Source organism: Pectinophora gossypiella, chromosome 10 (assembly GCF_024362695.1).
Source record: "Pectinophora gossypiella chromosome 10, ilPecGoss1.1, whole genome shotgun sequence".
Lineage (NCBI taxonomy): Eukaryota > Metazoa > Arthropoda > Insecta > Lepidoptera > Gelechiidae > Pectinophora > Pectinophora gossypiella.
The window spans coordinates 9944634-9969264 of NC_065413.1; the positions used below are offsets into that span (position 1 = coordinate 9944634).

The 24631-nt window shown below is 37.1% G+C and overlaps 1 protein-coding gene across 13 annotated transcripts in view; it reads left to right on the forward strand.

Moving 5' to 3' along the window:
* LOC126370097 (homeobox protein abdominal-A homolog) overlaps positions 1–24631 on the forward strand; it is a 255549-nt gene that overhangs the window by 12346 nt on the left and 218572 nt on the right. For 9 of the 13 annotated variants that reach the window (XR_007566798.1, XR_007566804.1, XR_007566806.1 and 6 more), the window contains exon 2: positions 24142–24181. The exons of 2 other annotated variants lie outside the window; for them this stretch is intronic. The gene's annotated coding sequence lies outside the window, so the exon portion shown is untranslated. Of the gene's footprint in view, positions 1–24141; positions 24238–24631 lie in introns of all 13 variants that reach the window. 2 more of the 13 variants (XR_007566802.1, XR_007566803.1) reach the window with 1 other exon arrangement.

Here is a 24631-nt window from a genome sequence, read left to right on the forward strand (position 1 = left end):
TAGATAGATATAAAACATAGTTGAAATGACTGTAACTATTTTGTGATATTCCACATATTATGTTATCAAAATTACTTCAAGAAAATAACAGTGGCGCCATCTCTTACCTACAAAGCAAACTTTTCCTTACGAATTTGGAAGAAACTTTATTGCAACTTGACCACTCAATCCGTATACATTCCATCCCTTTCCTTCCCGTACAACTGGCTGTCACCCCTCCCTGTCTACCCAGACACCGTTTGAATGACACGTTCGATGCACTTGTTCAATCTAAATACAACCCTCGTGTTTGATGATAAGGTTGCAGTTGCAATAGGAATGATTTGTATTTAGTTTGCGCTAAAGATGTTACCTTGGTGGCGCGGTGCACCTTGAAATATGTTTGTCTCGCTCGCGCTTTTATCCATATCTCTTTTTGGTACATGTAGAATTATGTATAGATATCTCGTTCGGCGGGAGATGAACAGACGTGTGGCGTGACAAGCATATGAGATGGTATTGAGGTACCACCATGATGAAATAGGCGGAGCATACATTGGGTGCGATACGTTTAGTGCGATTATGGCGGTATTGATGAAAAGTGTTGATTCTATACAATTTCACTACGATTATTATTTGCTAACTTTTCGTATGTTTTCGTGTAGAAATAGAGTTCATTGAACTTATTATTTGATTGTTTTTGCTACTGATTGATTTTTTTGAGGTAGGTATTTTAATAGTAGTTACATACTAGGTACTTTATAATTTATTCACATACTTAGAAAGACTCACACGGTAAATAAGTAGTTTATTACAATTTGGGTAGGTGTGTTGAACAGGTTACCTACTACTAGAGTTACTATTAGATACTACTGCACTGAAATTATTCATAATTATACCTACTTATATGGATACCTATTCTTTAGCATATATACAGGGTGTTAGTGACATCGTAACGAATACTCAGAGGGATGATTCAGACCATGATTCTGAGTTAATATCAAGTGGAATTTTCCGTCGCAAAATTCATGTTATTTTTTAAGTTTTTTTAAATTATTTTCAATTCTATACTTTTGAGATGGAAAATTCCACTTGATATTAACTCAGAATAATCAGCTGAATTATCCCTCTCAATATTCGTTACGATGTCACTTACACCCCATACAAGTACATACAGTAGCCATACAAGTAGGTATGGGTGTTAGTGACACTGTAACGAATACTGGAGGGGATGATTCAGACCATGATTCTGAGTCGATATCAAGTGGAATTTCCTGTCGGAGAAGTCATGAAAATTTTAGAGCTTAGTATTTAAATTATTTTCCGTTCCATACTTTTGCGACGGAAAATTCCACTTGATATCAACTCAGAATCATGGCCTGAATCATCCCTCAAAGTTTTCGTTACAATGTCACTAACACCCTGTATGTACGTAGGTAGGTACTTCATGTCCATCCACAACTCTATATTAAAATACTCTGACACTACAACTAATTACCTTTTAAAATGTTAGTGGAACCACAAGTAGTGAAAAATGAATTATCTACTTAAACACGTTTTAGTAGATATGTGTTTTCATGTTAAATATATCTACAATTGTACATATATTTAGGTAGGCAGTAAATTTAAATTTATAAGTAAGTTAGTAAGTATTAATTAATAAGTCAACAAGTACCTACCTAAATTAATTAATTAATTGGTAAGGTTATGTTAGTGGGGTCTGTTTTCCGCGTTTAGACTATAAGATGGCCCATTATACGTTAATTGGTAAGGTAGAAATATAAATGACTAAATAGGTAAGTGGACTAAGTAGGTAGGGAGTAGTTAGGTAGGTAGAAAAGTAAACCTCACCACCATGGGAATAAGGGAATAATGCAAAGGAGAGAGAATTATGCAATGAACATAAATAGTACACAATACGGCCTCTGTGGTCCAGTGGTTGAGCGTTGGACTCACGATCCGGAGGCCCCGGGTTCGTATCCCGTTGGGGACATATCGCAAAAATCACTTGTGATCCCTAGTTTGGTTAGGACATTACAGGCTGATCACCTGATTGTCCGAAAGTAAGATGATCCGTGCTTCGGAAGGCACGTTAAGCCGTTGGTACCGGTTACTATTTACTGATGTAAGTGAGTTATCGTTACATGAGCCATGTCAGGGGCCTTTGGCGGCTCAATCATAACCCTGACACCAGGGTCGATGAAGCTGGTATTCCACCTCACAATCCACACGATAAGAAGAATACACAATAGCATTAGCCTCGCCTCCTATTATACGGCCTTTAAAGAAAGCTGGTGGGTATACAGGTTGTTAGTGATATCGTAACGAATACTGAGGGGGATGATTCAGGTCATGATTTTGAGTTAACACCAAGTGGAATTTTCCGTCGAATTACTTTTGGTTCCAAACTTTTGCGATTGAAATTTCGACTTGATATTAACTCAGAATAATGTGCTGAATCATCCCCCTCAGTATTCGTTATCATGTCACTTACATCCCGTACAAGTACAAGTAGGTACGTACCTACCTGCTTATGTAGTTCCAATATAGATAGTATTTTAAGCTACATTAAGATCCTTTGTATTGCAGTTGGTTCATCATCACTGATTTAAGAGCCTCGGTCTTGTCGGTGAAGCATTGTCTTACTTTTTTAGGGAAAAATAGGGCAGTGGTTTCCCTCATGTCTTCCGCAGTGTAGGTAAGCACTAAAAAATAAAAATAAAAATAGTAAGATGAACTTTATGGTGACAGGTTACCATGGTCGTTGCCCATGGTAACATACTTATACTTACATAGATCACGCCTATATCCCGGAAAGGTGTAGGCTTAGGTAGGTGAATAGAACCTGAACACAGTATACGATGTCATTAACACCTTGTATATTATCTTTCGGGTCCGCATACCTAACCTGAACATATGACAGGTCTGGTTTTTTTTTACAGAAGCCGGCCTGTCTGACCTTCCAACCTGCCAAGGTAAAACCAGCCCAATGAAGGTTAAGTCACATACCTCCGAAATGAATTTGGGAATGCGGGTTTCTCCATAATGTTTTCCTTCGCCGTTGAGCACGTGATGAACATTTATAATGCAAACATTAATTTCAAAATCATCGGTTTAGGCCCGTGTTGGGATTCGAACCTCGGACCTCACAGGGAGAGTCAAGCGTTCTTTCAACTGAGATACCACGAGACACTCTTCATATACTTAGTCTCAATTTAATAAAACTCTTATTCCCTCAGATAGTCTTCTATGGTGGTCTTTAATTTAACATTACGTAATTATTATATTGATCGTGGTGTCAAATGAAAAAGTGCTGGAAAGAGTTGAAGAAAAGAGAACCATATTGAAGACTATAGAGAACCGGAGAGGAAATATGATTGGCCACCTGATACGACACGATTCATTTATAACAAACATTATAGAAGGAAAAATTGAAGGGAAGAGAGGAAGGGGTAGACCTAGGATAACATTTATGAAACAAATAAAAGAGAAGGTGCAGGTCGTGTCGTATCGGGAGGTGAAGGTTTTGGCGGGAAGAAGAGAGGAATGGTGATTACTCCACCGACAAGAGCGCAGCTCTTAAATAGAGAGAGAGAATTATTATATTGTTTACCTAATTACTTCAATGAGTTGAATAACGACATGACATGCAATTCAGGGAATTATAAAGTAAAAACTTTTAATGTATTTTGGCAGGCGTTGATGTCTTCATATGGTGTGTAAACGTGAACCAAGTATTCGTTTTTTAGTTATAGATGGGCAAGGGGCGTAACCCCGGAAATATAATACAATACAATACAAAACTCTTTATTGCTCTTAAAATAAATAATAAAAAGTACACAATTATATACAATTGATATTTATTTATTTTATTATTAATGTGAATAATGTGAAATTATATTAATATATAAATTATATACTTATAAATAATTAATATAAATAATATTAATACATAAATTTATAATGTGAAAACAAATTATGAAAATTGAATATAAGAAATATAAATTAAATTATTATAGTAAGTATAAAGTTTTGTTAAATTATGTTATAAGTAAGTAATAAGGTATATTTAGATCAAGAAATTGATAGTCATGTATCGTCTTAAACAGTTGTATGAGGCCTGTGATGGTGATGAATGTTTAGCATGATAATTATTATGATATGATTTATGACATACGAATTAATTAGATTTCTTATATACTGATGCTTGTACATAGGTAGAGACTTATGCCGATTGGTATTTATTTTAAGTACCTAGGTAAAGCATAAAAAGAACTTCGATATACCTATGCTAGATAATGTTACAGCGTAGCCTACAAGGTAATAAGCAATTTATATTTCACCTATAATTTATGTTGTGTTTACACAGCACGCCTGTATCCCGAAGGGGTAGGCAGAGATGTATTTTATAATATATAGGTACACCCACTCCTTGCCAGTTATGTTTTTAAATCCCATGTACCTAATAAGGGCAAGCCATTAACCATTAACCGGGCACAAATCCTGAAAACCACGTGATATCAATTATTCATGATCTTAGCATGCATTCAAAGTCACAAAGTCGAATTCAGTGGTTTAGAACCCAAGCTGGGATTCCAACCCGTGACCCTGCGATGTAAGTCATGCGTTCTCCAATCAGCCGGGTCTGCATGACGACCGCGCCGCGTTGGTTGCTCCGGTAAATAAAACCCCTTCGAGATGTTTGTTAAATGGACTGCATTGAATAACTAGGAAATATTTACATTTAAGTTAGCGAGAAATAAAAAACATGCCTCGTCGGCAAAGTTCGTGGCGTAAGTCCTGTAATATTGTCATAGCAAAATATAATACCTACAATAAAATAAATTCTTATAAGACTTTGATGTTGCCAACACATTATATTGAGCGCTTCGACCAATAGCCATTTAACGTCCATCTACGTAGATAGGATTTGTATCGTTTATTGGCCCAACCGCTCGATATATCGATGGTTGTCATGCAGACCCGGCAGGCTATCTTTAAACTAAACTACAATAAAATATTATTTCCTAACAGTTTGTCTACTTAGTTACATCCAAATTGATTTAAGGGGAAGATACTTTGTTCACGTGTTCTTAAACCGTCACTGATCACTGTATGAAGATATTTAGTACAAGTTTTGAGATTTTATTTCCCAATTTAAATGATTGAAGGATATTGACGTGGTAATTTGATGGGCGTACAGTGCATAGTGTAAAGTTATCAGTCAATCGCCTACAAAATTTGATGTATTTTATTTTATCGTACTTATGTCTTTATATACCTATCTCTAACAAATTCTACAGTAGGTACTTTTCACATCACTAATTTAAGAGCCACGCTCTGATCCGTGTAGCATTCTCCATTCTTGTCTATCAAAGACCAATTCTTTCACTTCATAAAGACATAGAGACACGTCACCTTCACTTTAAACTGTTCTATATAAGCTCTTCTTGGTCTTCCCCTTCCTCTCTTTCCTTGTAGATTCCCTTCTATCCTTTACAGTGCGTAAATTATTTATTTCATCGTGATAAGGGACAGTTTTCTAGTTGCTTTTGGCTACAATGCGCAGATGGAAAATAAATTGGTACCTATAGCATGGAACATTCTAAGATTTTCTTTTTCATCTAATGTTACGTAACGACCTAGGCATAACAATCAAAGATATTCACCTAAAAAAGCAACACCTAAAGCTATTTGTATTTTTTTTGCATTGTGCACTTACTTTTATATGCGCAAATGACAAATTGCAATTACCTAATGCATTTTAGATGAATTGGGTATTTGACTGGGTCAAAGATAAATTATAAAATGCTAATCTAGAAATAAAAGACATTCTACGATGATCAAAAATCAATCTCATTTTACTTTTCGACTTATTTTCGAATTTTATTTCTGGATTAAGTAACAATGAGTACGACGTTTGACCGCTTTTATTGATGACGTCACAGGAGAGTATTTCCATACACACTCGAAAGAAAACTTTCGTTTTGACGTTTCGGATAAAGTATTTCATTTGACTAGGTTGTCAAGTAGGTACCCCCCCCCCCCCCACCTTTTCTAACCCCCTAGGTCAAGAGTACTCTACACCTGCGAGCATGCTTAAGGTTATAGATGATCGTGGAAGAAGCGATAAGTAGTGGTGTGTCAAGATCGTAGTAAGCGGACTTCCACAGTCTCTGCCCACCCCAGTGGGAAATAGGCGTGATCTTATGTATACATATTGGCTGTACTTTTGGTTGCTGGGGTTGGTAATCTACCTCATAACACACACGATAGAAGAAAAGTGTAAAATAATGATGGTTGTAAATAATATTGTTGTCTCTATCTTTCTTAGGTTAGGTTAGTTAGTTAGGTACCTATAATACACAAACAGACTAAACACGTCCTTAAATCAGCTGAAAAAGCTATCATCAATCTACAAAACACTTGTGTTACATTATGTATTTGATGGATAACTAATTTGGCAGAGATTTACCAGCTTTCGACCTTTGATGCATTACGTCTCCGACTAGAGTTGGCGCGAAAACGATTTATAATGTCGTAAAAGCAATAAATGCAGCCTAAAACACATTAAATACCTCACTCATAGCAAAAAGACGTAAGGAACGACGTGTCGTGTTCGAAAATAGCCCCTAACGCGTTTTTGTTAAGTTTTATTGCTTCGCGAAAGACGCGGTCGTTTATGTGAGCGTTGAATGTAGAGACGCGATTTAGTTCCGGCGTTTTCCGCTCGCGCCGTGGCAGCACTGTCCATCGAAAATGATTATTTTCTCCTTGTTTTTTTACTACATTGAAACGAATTTATTTTTGAATAATTTATATTCCCGTTTAGTATAATTTACGGAACATAATATTTATTGGTGGAGTCCTAGACGATGTTGATGTGTATAGCGCCATCTAGTATCGAGTGGCGGAACTTTTAAGCATTTCGCGCTTACACACACAAAGACGTCTCTCCCCTCCCGTATCTACCAAAATATAGAGTAATTTATTCAGCTATAGATAGTATGTCGAGAGAGAATATTAGTAAAAAGGTGCGTTCGGACAAGGCAGAGTAAAAAGTATCTACCTACGTAGTAAGAAATTATCGGTATTATTTGCCTAATAAGATGAATGGGAAATAAGAGCTTTGCTTTGCTTTACATTAACATAACTTTTTGCTAAATTTTATGGTGTATATGTTTTTATTTCTTATAATAACAACATATAACGTATAGCACGTGTATCTCCAAAGGGGCCCGGCGAGGAGTACGGTCACGAGTACTAATATGTATACACTTTGAAACCATGTCACATTAACTTTTTTGACAAATTAAAACGTAAGTCTCATTAAATGTCAAATATGATACTGCGACAGGGTTCTAAAGTGGGTACATGATGTTGCTCATGACTGTATGTACACAATATACATTTATTTCACAATTTATGTAAACAGTTTTTAACACTGTCAATGTTGAGTAGTATATAAAAAAGTACCTGTCAATGTTTAATACGATGTACTCTGAACCGACATGCGTGTATGAAGCGATTGATGAATGTGGAGGAAGCAAGAGAAGTGTGTCAGGATGGAAGCAAATTGAATTCTATAGTGTCTGCTTACTCCGGTGGGAAATAGGCGTGAGTTTATGTATGTATGTACCTAACAATGTATTTTGCAAAATACCTACCTACTCTATACTATACCTTTCGTATGCTGGGAGACCATTAAAGAAGTGAGTTGTTTTAACAATTATCATTCTTAATTAATGATCAGATAAATTATACTTATTGCTAAAATTATCAGCCTGATAAGAAAAACTCTCACTAATAATATTGAATTAATTATTTTCAATTACTTACGTTATTTAAGTACATCAGATATGCTCGAACATCATCGTAAGATATTATCTGTATCTATTATTATACAATCCTAAATTCAAAAGCCTTCAATTTAAAACACAATTCTTTAGATTTATTCCAACACGCGTTTTGATAAACTTAATAATATAACATTATTTAATCAAACTAGTACCTATTTTATTTTAAATGTAACTAAATTCTAAAGTATTACTTATAAAGTTATGAGTTGCTTCTACTAATTTACGTGATGAATGTTGACGTTGACAATTTGTCATAATATAATATAGTTTACAATAAAAAATTAAAAAAAATATTCCAATAATTGACAGAGCTTTATATATTATTTATATTTACAAATATGTATCGTGAAAATGACTACCTCAACATAATATTTATATGTTGCTAATTATTATGAAAAAGACGTTAATTAGACATGTTTCTTCTATATTTGATAAATTAAACAGTTTTATAATTATCCGTTAATGACATAGGTATCTATTTAACATGCAATATAAAACCCATTGCAGTATTACGCTTTTTTTGTTGTGAATACAATAAAAATAGATTTTAACGTATTTCTTGTCTTTACCAAAGAGCCCGTTTTTTATACGGGACAATGAGCCCCGTTAATTTTTTTGCAAATAACTATTGACGCAATCCTTTCTAAGGCTAATAACGATGGTCACTTTGTTTCCTAACTGCGGTAACTGGTAAAAACTGGAGCAAAAAGATTTAATAAAAACTCCACCTTTTTATAAGCGAAGGGTTAGCTTTCAGTACAATAGTATGCATTTATGGGGCAATATAAATATACAATGGCCGTGCCACATCGGCTTTACTAATGCTCTATAAAGTAACGAATAACTTTGCCACTAAAGTAAAGTAAGTTAGTTCGGATTTTTGGCTTCTACCGTCCAGTCACATTCGCTTGACAAAAATGCCTAGATATAATTCCAATCATTTAAATGAAGAAAGTTTTATGTGTTTTAAATTTATTGATAAAAATCTGTGTGTGTGTGTGTGACAGTGATAATATGCGGGTGATACAAGTCAATTGTGTTCAGTTTAAAGTTTTGATTGACATTAATTGAATATAAAAGAATAAAGTTTATCAACAGTTCAACATAACATCTCTAGTAGTGAGCACAGCGTATAAAAAAGTGTTAAAACTTTGATAAAATTAGTTTTTATGTATGTTTACAGTCCTCAATAAAGTCACACGAGAGCGAAGTAAAATGCTCAAGTTGAATTTAATTCTGCTTCTTCAATTCAAATATTTTCTCAGAAGCATGTATAAGGTAAGGTGTCCTACTTGTTCGCATTCTATTAAGCTAATCGCTTCTGGGCTCAAGGTATTATTGGTTATACATAACATGCATTAAAGCTAGATCATGTTCATGTTACATAATACATACTTCCTGTGATTTGATTTAAGTAAGTAGGTAGGTAGGTAGGTGGGTAGGTATTTAGGTAGGTAGGTGGTTTTGGTAGGTAGGTATTTGATGAAGTTTTCTTTGCATTCCGTATCACAGACGGGAAGTTAGGTAAGTATCTAAGTATATAAATACCTACTGTCCACACAATGGAAAGCATGTGACAATAGTTATGGTTACTCGAGTTATTCTCTAAATCAATTATAATTGGTAAGTAAGATTCAACTCGGTCGCGAGGGCGATCCATTGAATAAATTAAAAACGTCAGACATATTTCTTCACATATCCGACGATGCAGTGTTTGAATTACAATTATATTGAATTTTTAATTTCATGTGGCTTCTGTATATTTCTTTTTCATTTAGAATAAGTGTCATGTATTACATTCTAATAAGAGTAGTATTTTAATGATATATTTTACATAGTAGTAACGTGTATAACACGTGTCTGTGTATTACCTACTTCTTTATTTTAACTAATAATTACATACTTTCTACTAAAGTATTGAAGCCCTAAATGTCCGCTTGTCTATAGAAAACCATATTAAAACATAAGGCTTTATAGGTACATAGGTACGTACCATTTGCAATTTAGGAGTAGTTGATAGAAGGTATATGTTATGCTGTTTATGTATATTTTATTAACTGTTTAGTATTCAACTTCGACGAGTTGATTCTCCGGTGTATGTACGACTTAGTATTTGGGCAAGTGCATTGTATACATAATGTAGGTTTAATTGGTCATCATTACATGTATTGAATGTAAAATATTTTTCAAGCATGTGTGGTCGAACATTGGCGCCATAGACATAGCGGGCTAATACCATATCCTGTATTTACGTATACCTACCTAAATATATATTTATTTTTTAATAAACTTTGCATGCGGTTATGTACCTTTATTATCCGAGAAGAAACAGAGTATTATGATGAAATATCTACCTTTATAATGTCTAAGAATAAACTCATCCACGCCGTAACATCCCACAAAATTAAATACAATTAAGTAGTCACTTACAAATTAAAATTACAATTAATTAATTAAAACATTTTAATATAATTTATAATACTACAAAAAAGTAGCTTAGAGAATGCTGTAGCATTCTTGTGGGTGTACCCACAAGACCGTGGCTCTTAATATAATGATGAATAAAGCATATAAAATTGTATTCGTGTATTAACGATTTATGATTACCTAATTATTGGACTCAATCTTTACTTAACATTTTCTTTTATTTAACATTACTAATTATGAAAGATGTTATTTTCTGGATAGATTATTGATGTAAATATTACCTTTATCAATTATAATAAAAAACCTGCACAACTTTAACATTATTAAAGATAATACAAACGGAAACAAGAGATAGAATCTCAAATACAAAAGCATCGTGCATAGTGATATAACTGGTTTATAATTAGCTCGGATCGATCGGTTTTCATGTAATTGGATAGTTAATTACATACAATGTAAACCTACGTCTGTCTGTGTTGGGTTGAGACTGGAAACTTCAGGTAAAATGTAGTATTGAAGCAATTGGGGCCGCCAGTGAACACGCGAGCTAGCGTGCCGACGGCCCGTCATCCGTCGTGAAACTCGCCCCTGCCACGCCAACATTTCATCTCAAACTACCACATTTCCCCCTACACAAACCTTCTCTCTTTACATATAGCCTACATAATCCTTCACCCTTCAATTCTCTCAATCGCATTTCACAATACGCCTAAGGCCTTCCAAGGGTTAAGGGGAAATAAATGAAGAAACGCACCGCAGGCAATTGGTAAATATAACTGTTTATTGCCAGGTGAATTTTTCATTTAGATTTCACATAACTCGACTTGTTGCGGGTTTACGTCATGGGTATTCCTAGGTCTTGTTGGATTACGGTTTTATATGTAATAGTACTAAAACTACACGAGTTTTATGCGATCACTATTCATGAAAAAAAGGCCTACGTAAACATACCTACCGCTTTGCTGAACGGACAAAATATAATGCCAAGTTCCATAGAAAATAAAGTAGGTACCTACAATATAAAATGTTAATGACCTAAAAAACATACTTATATAATTATATTTATGAGCAAAACCTATATACGAATAAACATACCATAAACACATGCATACTTGGCAAGTCGAAAGTGGAAACATTCAAAAACCAGTTTATTAAGAGACCGTCGACCTTTGCGTGATGATAATCATTACACATTCATTGTATGTCACATCGTGCATCGCCAAGTCCATTTCCTCAAATTTGGGGACGATTATATTCGTGTCTTCTTTCTTTACCCCAATCGCTTTTATTAGAATGAAGAATGTTGTTATCAAACTAGCTACTAATTGCTAGTTTTGTGATGTTTTGATGTTTGTAAGGACATCTATAAGTAGATAGTACCTATTATGAAGATAACAGGAAGTTTACTTAAACTAAATTAGATTTTGCTTCTTAGAGACCGTAACGCAATATACCTATAATTTAGCATGATATATGTTCGAATATAACCCAAAGCACACGTAGGTAAATGAGGCGAATTTATTTTACGCTAAACAAATTCATAATTATACTAATTATGGAAACCTTTCTTGCTGTGTACCATCCACAATGTGTCAAAATAAATATAGGTAATTTTGTGACGGGATGTACCTTTTATCCTCCTTTTTTGTACTTCAAGAAAAAGACAAATACTTATGAGCATACCTAATTAAAGTTCAAATAATTCTGAATTTAAAAACCGACTTGTAATATAAGTTTATTGCAATTTTGCGATCCTAATTTACTCTACCTACACTACTTTGTATTAAAATTTGCCCATTGCTTGTAATTTTTAGTACCACCAGCTTGCGTTCTATTTTTCAAAACTGAACCTGCAAAATATTTGAGTTTTTATAAGATGAATATGAAGGACGCAATTTTTTGATTACTATAACGTAATTGATTTTTTTCTTCTACTTGTTAAAATGACGCCCCGAATTTCGAACAGTAAACAAACTTAGAACAATGTTCTCGAAATGGCTTAATTTTGTCTTGGGACACTCAAGCGCACTTAAATGAGGAATTCAAATCGCTTGAGCTCCTAAGTTAGTGTAAGGTGACCTTTACATATTTTATCTGAACCAGGCTTGATTGTCGACCCACGTCGTCCTTTCTCTAGTACCTCCAATCACCACCCTAGGCAGACCTCCCCGCCCCCGAAAGAAAGACCACTTTAAACGATGAAGGTAAATTGCCTTCAAAAGGTCTTCAACCACTGGCCGGTTAAGCCCTATAGATCCGTAGGTACCTTATCTCAAGCAGAAAATGAAGACCCTTGAAACACAACGAACTTTTTGACTTGAATGATTTATTGTGTAAATAAGTTGTAGGTATATCTTAAATACGGATTTGGTTATAAAAGACACGATAATTTTAATTTCAAGTAGCAGTCAGAAGAACAAAAAATATTATTGATTTTATTACGTTAAAAAGTTTTCGTGTATTAATTGTAAATATCATTATGTATTGCAGTAGGTATATAGTCGAAAACCACTGTACCGAAAATCTTGTAGGTCCACCATATAATTGCATCAAATACCTACGTAGGTACGTTTTTAATTATATGTAATTTGAGTAGATCTTTCACGGTGATAACATTACAATATTATTTAGTTTGTACACAAATTATATTTATTCCGCCATATATATTATACCACGTGTACATTTAAGGGAATTATTGGTAAGTATTATATTGTACTCGTATATGGAATACTTACTTACTTTAGTATATATTAGGTATGTAGGTTACTTTTGTATCAAATCTTTTTACAACCTTTTTTTTGTATAAAATCTTTTTATTTTGAATATTTTTTTTACTTTTTTATACGATATTGTTTTTCTTTCTGACTTTTGTGTTCTGACATGGAAAGGTGAAAATTACATGAAAAACTGAAAAATTGTTGAATTATTTCCCACTTTATTTCCACACTGGTGACCCCGTTAGAACATGGAGAAGGAATTTAGAGACGCACGAAGTGACGACCCAGCTGACGTCAGAGATCGCGTTTCTACAACACCATCCGTCAACATCGATGTTGATAAAGTCGGTGTACGGATTCCTCCGTTTTGGCCAGAGGAGCCGGAGATATGGTTCGCGAATGTGGAGGGCCAGTTCCTGATTTCCGGAATTACCAGCGACACCACCAAATTTTATTATGTGTTGGGACAGCTGGAGAACCGGTACTCCAGAGAGGTGAAAGATATCATCGTGCGACCACCCGCAACTGGCAAGTACGAGAAGCTCAAGACCGAGCTCATTAAGCGCCTCTCCGCTTCCAATGAGAAGAAGATGAAGCAGCTCCTGATGCACGAGGAGCTAGGTGACCGCAAGCCTTCACAGTTCCTGCGACACCTGAAAAGCCTTGCTGGTGATGACGTGCCCGACGACTTCATTAAAACCATCTGGACAAGCCGCCTACCGAGAAGCATCCAGACAGTGCTAGCTGGTCAGGCATCATCTGCTGTACTCGACGACCTGGCGGACTTGGCTGATAGGGTTAACGACATCGCACCCTCTTCACCGGTGGTAGCTGCAGCGTCGACAAGCCAGACTCAGCAGACAGGGATACCGGGATCTGTGCTGAGTGACCTCACTCGCGAGATCGCAGAGCTTCGCAGGCAGTTCCAGCAGTTGAGCGGTGGCAGCAGCAGACAATCTCGGTCGCGCGGCAGGCGACAGAGTCGTAGCCGATCCACTTCGAGATCCCAGTCCAATTACCGGAAATTTCCGCTGTGCTGGTACCATTGGAAGTACGGTGAGAAGGCGAGTAGATGCATCCGCCCGTGCGACTACAAGTCGGAAAATGCCAGGGGCAGTCGCTAATGGCGGCTGACGATTGCCCGACATCTGCTGGTCGCCTGTTCGTCACCGACCGAGCGACGAAGACGCAATTTCTGGTCGACACCGGTAGCGACCTCTGTGTCTTCCCCCGGTCTTCGCTGCGTGATCGTCGTGCACGGACTAATTATGTGTTAAATGCGGCTAATGGTTCTGATATTTATACGTATGGTTTTGTTCATCTTACACTTGATTTCGGCCTCCGTAGGAATTTCACTTGGCGTTTTATTGTTGCTGATGTGACGAAACCGATAATTGGTGTAGATTTTCTGAATTTCTATAACTTGATAGTAGACTGCCGAAACAAGCGCTTGATGGACAACGCCACCTCGTTATGTACTAGTGCTATGCTTGTTAGTAGTAAGTTAGACGATATTTCTTCTGTAAAGGTGGTGACTGGTGAGACGAAGTTTCATCGCATTCTTGACGACTATCCCGAGATTACTCGTCCAGCTGGTATCCATCGCACTATACCCCACAACACAGTCCATCACATCCGTACGACCCCAGGCCCCCCAGTTGCATGCTCTCCTCGGCGTTTAGCGCCGGATAAATTGAAAATCGCCCAGCAGGAGTTTCAGTCGATGCTGGCTAGTGGTACAGCCAGACCTTCTGAAAGCCCTTGGTCATCGCCCCTGCACTTAGCCCCGAAGAAGGACAACGGATGGCGTCCCTGCGGTGATTACCGCATGTTGAATGCCCGCACTGTGCCTGACAGGTATCCGATTAAACACATCCACGATTTTGCTCACAGCCTAACTGGATGCAAAATATTTAGTACCCTGGATTTAGTGAAGGCGTACAATCAGATACCTGTCAGTCCAGAAGATATTCCGAAAACGGCCATTACGACCCCGTTCGGATTGTTTGAGTTTCCGTTCATGACGTTTGGACTCAGGAACGCGGGTCAAACGTTTCAGAGGTTTGTGGACGAGATGACCAGAGGACTGGATTTCGTATACTGCTACCTGGACGATTTTCTAATTTTCTCCAAGGACGAGGCGCAACACGAGGAGCATTTGAGGTCCATTTTCAGTAGGTTGAAGGAGTATGGCATGATGGTGAACACATCTAAGTGTGTTTTTGGTGTCCCTGAGGTAACCTTTTTAGGATATCGTATCTCATCAAGTGGCACCAGACCACTGGACTCTAAAATCCAGGCCATTAAAGATTACCCTCCCCCCACTAACGTCCGGCAGCTCAGGCGATTCCTGGGGATGGTAAACTTTTACCGCAGGTTCCTCCCTCGAGCAGCCGAAATTCAAGGCCCGCTAAATTCTTTGTTGGCAGGCTCAGTTAAGGGATCGCAGCCCATCAACATGACAGGTGAAGCCATGACAGCCTTTATTTCCACTAAAGATAGCCTCTCTGATGCTGCTTTACTTTTTCACCCTGATTGCACAGCTAAGCTTGCTTTGGTGACCGATGCGTCTGACAAAGCTATAGGCGCAGTCTTACAGCAGCTTAAAGATGATGCATGGCAACCGCTGGCGTTCTTTTCCCGCAAGCTGACCTCTTCTCAGGAAAAGTATTCCCCCTATGACCGGGAATTACTCGCGATCTACGAGGCAATTAAGTACTTCAGGCACATGCTTGAAGCGAGACATTTTATCATATATACTGACCATAAGCCGATCAGTTTTGCATTCCATGAGAGGAAGGCTAACTGTTCGCCTAGGCAGTATCGTCATCTCGATTTTATTTCCCAGTTCACTACGGACATCAGGCACATTTCCGGCAAAGACAATGTTGTGGCCGATGCCTTGTCTCGCATTGAAGAACTGGAAGTGCCTGTTAGCCTAGCAACCCTAGCGAACAGCCAGTCTTCCGATCCGGAATTGGCGAATTTGCTCGAGGGCGGCTCTTCTCTGCGCTTGGAGAAACGTATCGTACCTGGAAGTCAATTAGCTATGTACTGCGATATCAGCACACCGACTTCCAGGCCTTATGTACCAAAATATTTCCGCAAGCAGATTTTTGATAGCTTACATTCCCTCAGCCACCCTGGGCCCAACGCATCTGCCAAATTAGTTGCAGAGCGTTTTGTTTGGCCAGGCATTCGAAAGGACTGCAGGACCTGGGCACAAACTTGCTTGTCTTGTCAACGCGCCAAAGTTAGCCGTCATGTGACAGCCCCACTCGGCACTTTCAACTTGCCCCGCGCTCGCTTTAGGCAGGTCCATATAGATCTCGTAGGACCGCTGCCACTATCGCAAGGTTTTAGATATTGTTTAACAGCTGTTGATAGATTCACTCGGTGGCCGGAGGTCGTGCCAATAGAGGACATCACAGCTGAAACAGTAGCCAAAGCCTTGCTTTCCACCTGGATAGCCCGGTTTGGTTCTCCCACGGAAATTGTCACGGACCGCGGTCGTCAGTTTGAGTCTGCTTTGTTTCAGTGCTTGTCGAAGCTTACTGGCTTCGAACATAAACGAACGACCGCGTACCATCCATCGTGCAATGGTCTCGTGGAGCGCTTCCACCGGCAATTGAAGGCGTCCATAATGTGCCATGCGGATGACCGGTGGACTGAGTCCTTGCCTTGGGTCTTGCTCGGTGTTCGTACTTCCTTTAAGGATGAGCTTCAGTGTTCTTCTGCGGAGCTAGTCTATGGCGAACCGTTACGTCTCCCTGGCGAATTTTTCGATTGTAGCGACGGTGGAACTACCGATATATCGGAATTTTCCGCTCGCCTCCGCTCATTTGCCCAGAGACTACGGCCGGTTCCTGCTTCACGTCATAGCAAGAACAAAGTATTCGTCTTTAAGGAACTACCGACCTGTGAACACGTATTTATTCGTGAGGATACGATACGTGGTTCTCTCCAACCTGCTTACACCGGCCCTCATAAGGTGATCAGCAGGGGTGATAAAGTCTTTAAGCTTCTTGTTAAAGGTAGGGAAGTCACGGTATCTATAGACCGCCTTAAGCCGGCCTATATACTGTCGACTCCCACGGATAGCAACACTTCCCGTGAGGAGCTGCAACCACAGGTATTCGCACCGGGTGCAGAGCGAACTACTCGCTCTGGACGCCGTGTGAGATTTTGTGATTTTTATCGCCCTTGACGGTCTCTGGAGGGGGGTGGTGTAGGTTACTTTTGTATCAAATCTTTTTACAACCTTTTTTTTGTATAAAATCTTTTTATTTTGAATATTTTTTTTACTTTTTTATACGATATTGTTTTTCTTTCTGACTTTTGTGTTCTGACATGGAAAGGTGAAAATTACATGAAAAACTGAAAAATTGTTGAATTATTTCCCACTTTATTTCCACAGGTATATAGGTGGAATAGTGCAGGATTTATCTTTATTATTCAGTTCCTTGGCACCTCAATTTAGCGAATCAAAGGTAATAAACTTCCCAATATCTCATTTGCATTGACCCGGAAAGCCTGTTCTCAGTTTATTTAGCAAAAAATATATATTCTCGCAGAGTAGTGTTTCTAAATTTTCCCTCTGACCTACTTGTGTATCTGCACGACCAGTTAAAAAGAGCTGCCTCGTCCTCTTTAGTGTGTTTAAGTTGGTAGGAAAGGAGGGTCCGGAAGATGATTTGATGGGTCTACGTTGGCTGGTGAGGTAGGTTTCGCTGGATCGATATAACCCTGGCAGGTCGCCCAGAGCCTGCCCGCATTATTGTTATTGCAAACCGAGGGTATCTATCTGCTTCCGCTATCGGCATTGCCTCTGAGCCTAGTAATGCCTCAAGACAACATATAGAGAACATATCGGGAAATGGAATATCGGATACTCCGCTACACACGCGAAATATTTTATTATGAACATCCACAGTTTTATTTGAGATGAAAATTTCTGGAATAAAATTCAACGACTGGTAACCCATGCTTGTTCTAGTTTCAAAAATAGTTACGGGTTAGATTTTAATAATACGTTGAAATGAACATTTTAAATTAGTATTTACCTACAAAACTACTACAAAAATAGACGTGTTTTCAATAATATTGTTTTACAGAAATTCAATTAACCTTTACATCATTTTCTGTTTTATCTACTTAATATAAACGTCAACATAATTCAAAACTTAAGTCACATTCAAATATCCTTATATTGTAAAGCGGCTAATAATTTAAATTGAAAAAAAAAAATAACATCTTCATTGTAATTTGTAATATCTTTGTACCTATTAATACAGTAGAAAGATTAATATGGATCGCCTACTTTCCGAATTTCGTATACCTACATTATAACTAAACACGTTTCCACAACTTTAGCACTTCAGAATAGGACATAAAAGTTTAAATAATTGTAATGCTAAAATCGTCTACAATTACAAAATATGTCTACTTGCGCTAAATGTAGCGTATTTTTGAATAAATAAAATATATTAACAGTATTTTAATATACATTATTATGCCGTTAAAGGTTGATAAGATTAAAAAAAAACAATTAATGTGAAGTAAGATAAGAATACTTAGGTAATTTGCCTACCTAAGTGTTTTTAGCTTATGTAGATTTGTAGATATGTATCTAATTTACTTACTTATTGGTTTTAAAGTGAAATGGGATGTGTTATGCTAATTGGAGTACCTAGATAGGAGGTGGGTAACTGGAATAATTTTATTTAACAATTTAAACAGCAATTCTGTACGATCTACATTTATATAATGATATACACATAAACATCTTTCGGCTTAATCATTTAGATAGTTTTATTATTACTTTTTTGTTTCTTTTATAAAACAAATAGCCAGGGAGTGAGTGCCGACCAATAAACTCTACAATAAGTCACATTTACATTTACATAAGCATAACATTTTAATTTCTGATTTTCGTCGTATCCATATTAGTATATTCCCTCCAAATTAATGTAACCAAGTACTTAAATTCAACTTGTAAAATAATATTAGCATAAACTAAAGTATAAGCCCACCCGCGCTCTTTGTTAACAAACCAACGAACTTGGCTATATTTTACAAAGGATAACTGAAGAAAATTGCTAAGAAACATTTGGTATTCGTACGATACAGTATATTTCAATCAGTTTTAAATAAGTAGGTGTGCATTCTATATGACAGTCAGGGTATTTAAGGCTCTTAAGTACTCTTAAGTAGATTGTACTTACTTTTTTTTAATTTTCTATATTTAAAAAAATATGTAATTTTAAATTTAATATAAATCAAAACAATTAAATATTCTTAATGTGAACATTACAAATAATTAAAACTAGACTACTACAACTAAAAACAAAAAGAAACAAAAGTACACGCAAGTACCTAACTATAGGCTTAATATAAATGCTCCCTTTTACCACCTCTTGACCGAATGTGCCCATCACCCTCGCAGTGTTACCCCTTACGCGACATTTCTCATCATAACATTTGCACTTTTTTTAATCGCATGATTTTATAATAAGCGCTCATATTTTTACGCCCATTGTATTGTATCTATACCACTTTAAAGTAGAAAACTTTTTAACGTAATATTGGAAATAAAATTGTAATAATAGCTTCAAACCTCGTTACATTTGCAGTTATAATATAATTTTGGATAAAATAATATAAATACACGTTTAGATACCCTACCAGTTTTACCATAATTCATCTAATTTAATCGCTAATATATTATCATTCACTTTAGTTCTACCACAGCTTGTTCTATATTTTATATTTTTATCGAAAACTTTCTTGTTTTTCCAATGGCAAAGTAAAGTTGGCAGTAGTTGTATCTTCCTCCCGCTCGCCCCTTCAATCAATAGATACTTTGTTGCGGAGAGGCGGAGACTGGAACAGATAAAAAAAGAAAATATTTAAAAATAGCTCGGCTTTCGTCTGCTCATCATTGGAATTGAGGACTGGATTAGAGAGCTAATTTCACCGGCGAATTTATTCGTCGACTTATGTGCCTTGTTCTGTCAGTTTCGGGTCAGGTTAATAAGAAACCGTGAAATGTTTCTGATGAGTAAGCGAGCTGTGTACTCCTAAATGTGATTAGTGCAGAATGTACTAGCTCCTATAAAGCTGACTTTGTATAATGTGAAGTTTAAGTCGTTCCGCAGCTAATAGGCTACTTGACAACTTAGTCAAATGAGATACTTTTTTCGAAACGTCAAAACGAAAGTTTTCCTTGGAGTTTGTATGGAAATACTGTCCTGTGACGTCATCAATAAAAGCGGTCAAACGCCGTACTCATTGTTACTTAATTTATAAATAAAATTCGAAAATAAGTCGAAAAGTAAAATGAGTTTAATTTTTGGTCATCTCAGACTGCCTTCCATTTCTAGATTAGCATTTTATAATTTCTCTTTGACCCAGTCAAATACCCAATTTCGGACGAGATCCGAATTTGAATTTTGAATTGCGCATCAAATAGAACATGTGGTTGTCAAATGTCAACACTAAACTTATTCGATGAATAAAATTCTCATCGGGAACATTTTAAAACAGACTGTATTTTTACCGACTTCAAAAAAGGAGTTTTTTTTTTTTTTTTTTTTTTTTTTTTTTTTTTTTTTTTTATGTTTGTTCGGGCATATCTTCGTCGTATATGAACCGATTTTGATAATTCTTTTTTTGTTTGAAAGGAGATATACCCAAGGGGGTCCCATGTCAAGGAAGTCAGGATCTGATGATGGAAGACCAGAGAAATCGAGGGGAATTTTCAAAAATCGTAGGAGCGACTAGTGCGTTTGTAAAGTCATATTGATCGGATCGATTTTTAGGCTTCGGGAAAACTTCCCGGCCTTCGAAAACTGGTCAGCATCAGGGAGATACCCTATGGCCTGGCAAAACTATACAACCTGGAGCAATTTTTCTTTCACGAAACGTATTTAAATCTTGATCAAATCCAATCGTCGGTGGCAAAAAAACAAAATGGCGGAAAAAAAAGATGGCCGCCATACAAAATTTTGTCGATTTTGGAAGAAGCCCGTTTGGGTAAAAATAATGTATGGGGCGCTTACTCAAAACGTCATGTAGAGTACGGAAATACTTTCTGATCACCAAAAACTGCTCCGCATCAGAGAGATACTCTACGGCCTGGCAAAACTATCGCACGTGAACCAATATTTCTTTGAGAGCACTTATTTAAATCTTGGTCAAATTCCATAGCGCGTAAAAAAAAACAAAATGGCGGAAAAACAAGATGGCCGCCATACACAATTTTGTTTTTTCAGAAAATGTCTCGGGATATAAAATATATATCGGGGTTGTGGTCGGATCGTCATGTTAAGTATGGAAATACTTCCCGATTTTCGAAAACTGCTCCGCATCAGGGTGACACCCTACGGCCTGGCGAAACTATCACACCTGAACCAATTTTTCTTTCACGAAACCTATTTAAATCTTGGTCGAATTTAATGGCCGGTGAAAAAAATACAAAATGGCGAAAAAACAAGATGGCCGCCATACAAAATTTTGTTTTTCCAGAAAATGTCTTGGGGGTAAAAATGATGTATAGGCGTGTGATCGGAACGTCATCTTTGAAAACTGCTCCCAATCAGGGAGACATCCTACGGCCTGGCAAACCTATTGCACCTGGATTTTGTTTGTTTCCACGACACCCATTTAAATCTTGGTCAAATTCTGTCGCCGGTGAAAAAGAACAAAGTGGCGGAAAAACAAGATGGCCGCCATACGAAGAGGGACAGTTTCGAATAAACAGGACACGCGAGCTGCTTTAGCAGCGAGCGAACCACGCGAAATCTACTGTATCTATATGTATGCGTGAGTGTGTATGATAGCAGCTTCCACTGACAACCACATGTGTGTATGTACACATACACATGTGTGTGTGTGTGCGTGTGTGTGCGCGTGTGTGTGTGTGTGTGTGTGTGTGTGTGTGTGTGCGAGCGAACCACGCGAAATCTACTGTATCTATATGTATGCGTGAGTGTGTATGATAGCAGCTTCCACTGACAACCACATGTGTGTATGTACACATACACATGTGTGTGTGTGTGTGCGTGTGTGTGCGCGCGCGCGTGTGTGTGTGTGTGTGTGTGTGTGTGTGTGTGTGTGTGTGTGTGTGTGCGTGTGTACGTGCGCGTGTGCTCGTGTGCGTTAGCGCGTGTGTGAGTGTGTGTGTGTAAACATGTTCATCAATAATAATTGTGATCACTACTAATAATATATTATATTATTATATATGAATATAAATCAGAAAATCTGTCTGTCTACATCCTTGCTCGGTCTAACCATCACTTAAAATCGTAAAATAAAATAAAATTTTTAACAAAAAAAGACCGACTTCAAACGCAAAACTAAAAAGCAATAAATAAATTTACTTCGCACAAAGTAATTAGTACGTATTTTCAATTAGTTAATTATTTTATAATTCTGAAGTCGGTGCCAAGTAAATGCTACAACAACCCTACTACAATATCAAATTACTATGTACACACAATATTGTTTAATACCTATATCAAAGCAATTACAAAACAATGTCAAACAAAAAATTACAAAACAATCAGTATTGAAAAATATATGAATCGGTACTTCGTTGTAGCATTTCCTTGGCACCGGCTTCAGATTTATAAAATAATTAACTAATTGAAAATACGTACTAATTACTTTGTGCGAAGTAAATTTATTTATTGCTTTTTAGTTTTGCGTTTGAAGTCGGTTTTTTTTTGTTAAAAATTTTATTTTTTAGGTAATATTTGTGAAATGTAAATAGCAACATAATCATAATCGACTCCCCGTTGGGCATAGCGGTGCGATGACGCTTTCATATTGGGACTGTTTACATCCAAATCTTATATTTTATTCTATTCATTGGAAAATTTGAATGATAACGGTATACTTAGAGTTTGAAATTTTACGATGGCACTGGAATTATTTTCACCAGTTTTATGACGAAGCTGCATGAGTTGCGTAACATGAACTTGTTTGCACAGGGAATTCTCCCTATCAATTTTTAATAGGAAAACAATAATACTGCCAATTGTCTATTGCGGTTTCAATTTACTGAATTGCTATAAAAGATGTCTCCGTACATCTGGCGCCTTCGGGAAACGTAATTTTATCGCCGCAGTGACATTTCTTTACAGTTCAATTAGTTTTTTATTATTATCTATTTACTCACGTTATCAAAGAAATATTGTGGTCTTTAACGATTCTGATGATGACTGAAACGTTCTTAAGTATGTCTGTTATTTCTAAAGTCCAATTTACATTTGTTAATTGAAGTGTTTATTACAAATATACTAGGTACATTTATATTTGTAATTTTATCTTACGCAACATTGTTAACAATAACTTACGTAATATTTTCTCGATAATTATTAAGTATCTATTCTAAGGTTCGACGACCTGATTACTCTATCCATAGAGACGGCCAATCAGCTCGCGACACCAAACACTTCAGGACCCCGATACCGACCCCGCCGGCGTGGTCGACGATTTCCCTCAATCAGCGCATATTGCTATCGACCCACTAGAGTCGATTAATTCTTTCAAATATTTTTCCTCTCAGACAACGCCCTGAGCCGAAGTTCACGCCCAACTGGGCACCCTCAGGCCTGTTGTCTTAAACGTTGTACCGGGTGAGAGCCTTCAGCGCTCCCCATTTGTCCGGCCAAGTAGTTAATGCCATCTGTGGCAAATCTACAATAAGTCACGTCAAAAAAAAGATTCTATTGAGATTATTCTAGATGATATAGATTTTATCTTATTTATTGTAGAGTCAAGTTTCTTATGTATTAATAAAGTTGATGTGAATGTATGTTGAGTGAGGTCACTGTCTGCGATATGCATCCGTTGCTTGATTGAATGAAACATGCGTCGGCTGTGAACACGATTACTGTCATGTTGTCACTCTATCTCTTCCCAGTACAAGTCACAGTACTTTATGGTTATTTTGACAATTGCTTCAATCGAACGCCGGGGTCAGTGACCGTTTGACAGATAACGACAGCCCGCCATCGACGCCCGACCAGTTTGGGTACACACTCATTAGTTTGTCCTCGAAATCTGACACTATTATAACCCATATTAATTAAATACCAAAACTGGCATGATCATAATCATAATTTTAATCATGTACTCCCAATTTGTTACAGGTACAAATTAAACAGAAACACAAAGAACTCATTCGTGCAGGTTGGTCGCTTAAAATATACTACATCACATTACGGAGCCAACGGTCAAATTAAGAAGTAACCAACTTTAATTACTTACGAAAAAGGTCTTCATTAAGTCAGGGAAAGAGGTCAAAGTTCTGTCAAAAGTCTGGTGAAGATACCAAGTTTCATTACGATGATCCCTCGGGCTCATTAAGCAGTCGCTGTTGTATAAAAAGAGACTTTATATAAGAAGTTAATTTGGCATCACACCTGTCGTGGTCGTAACTTCCCGGGATAGCTTTACAATGAAGCCTGACCCACCACTATTATCCTCCTTCACCTTGTTCGTGCCGGCATCGTCAAAAGAAGCGTAAAAATAGATAAAGTCTTCATTATGTCAACGTTTGACAGCTCGATTTTCAAAATGGCTGCCATGATTGGATGGATTATCGACGCCCGTTCAAAATCCAATTTATTTTTGATAGCT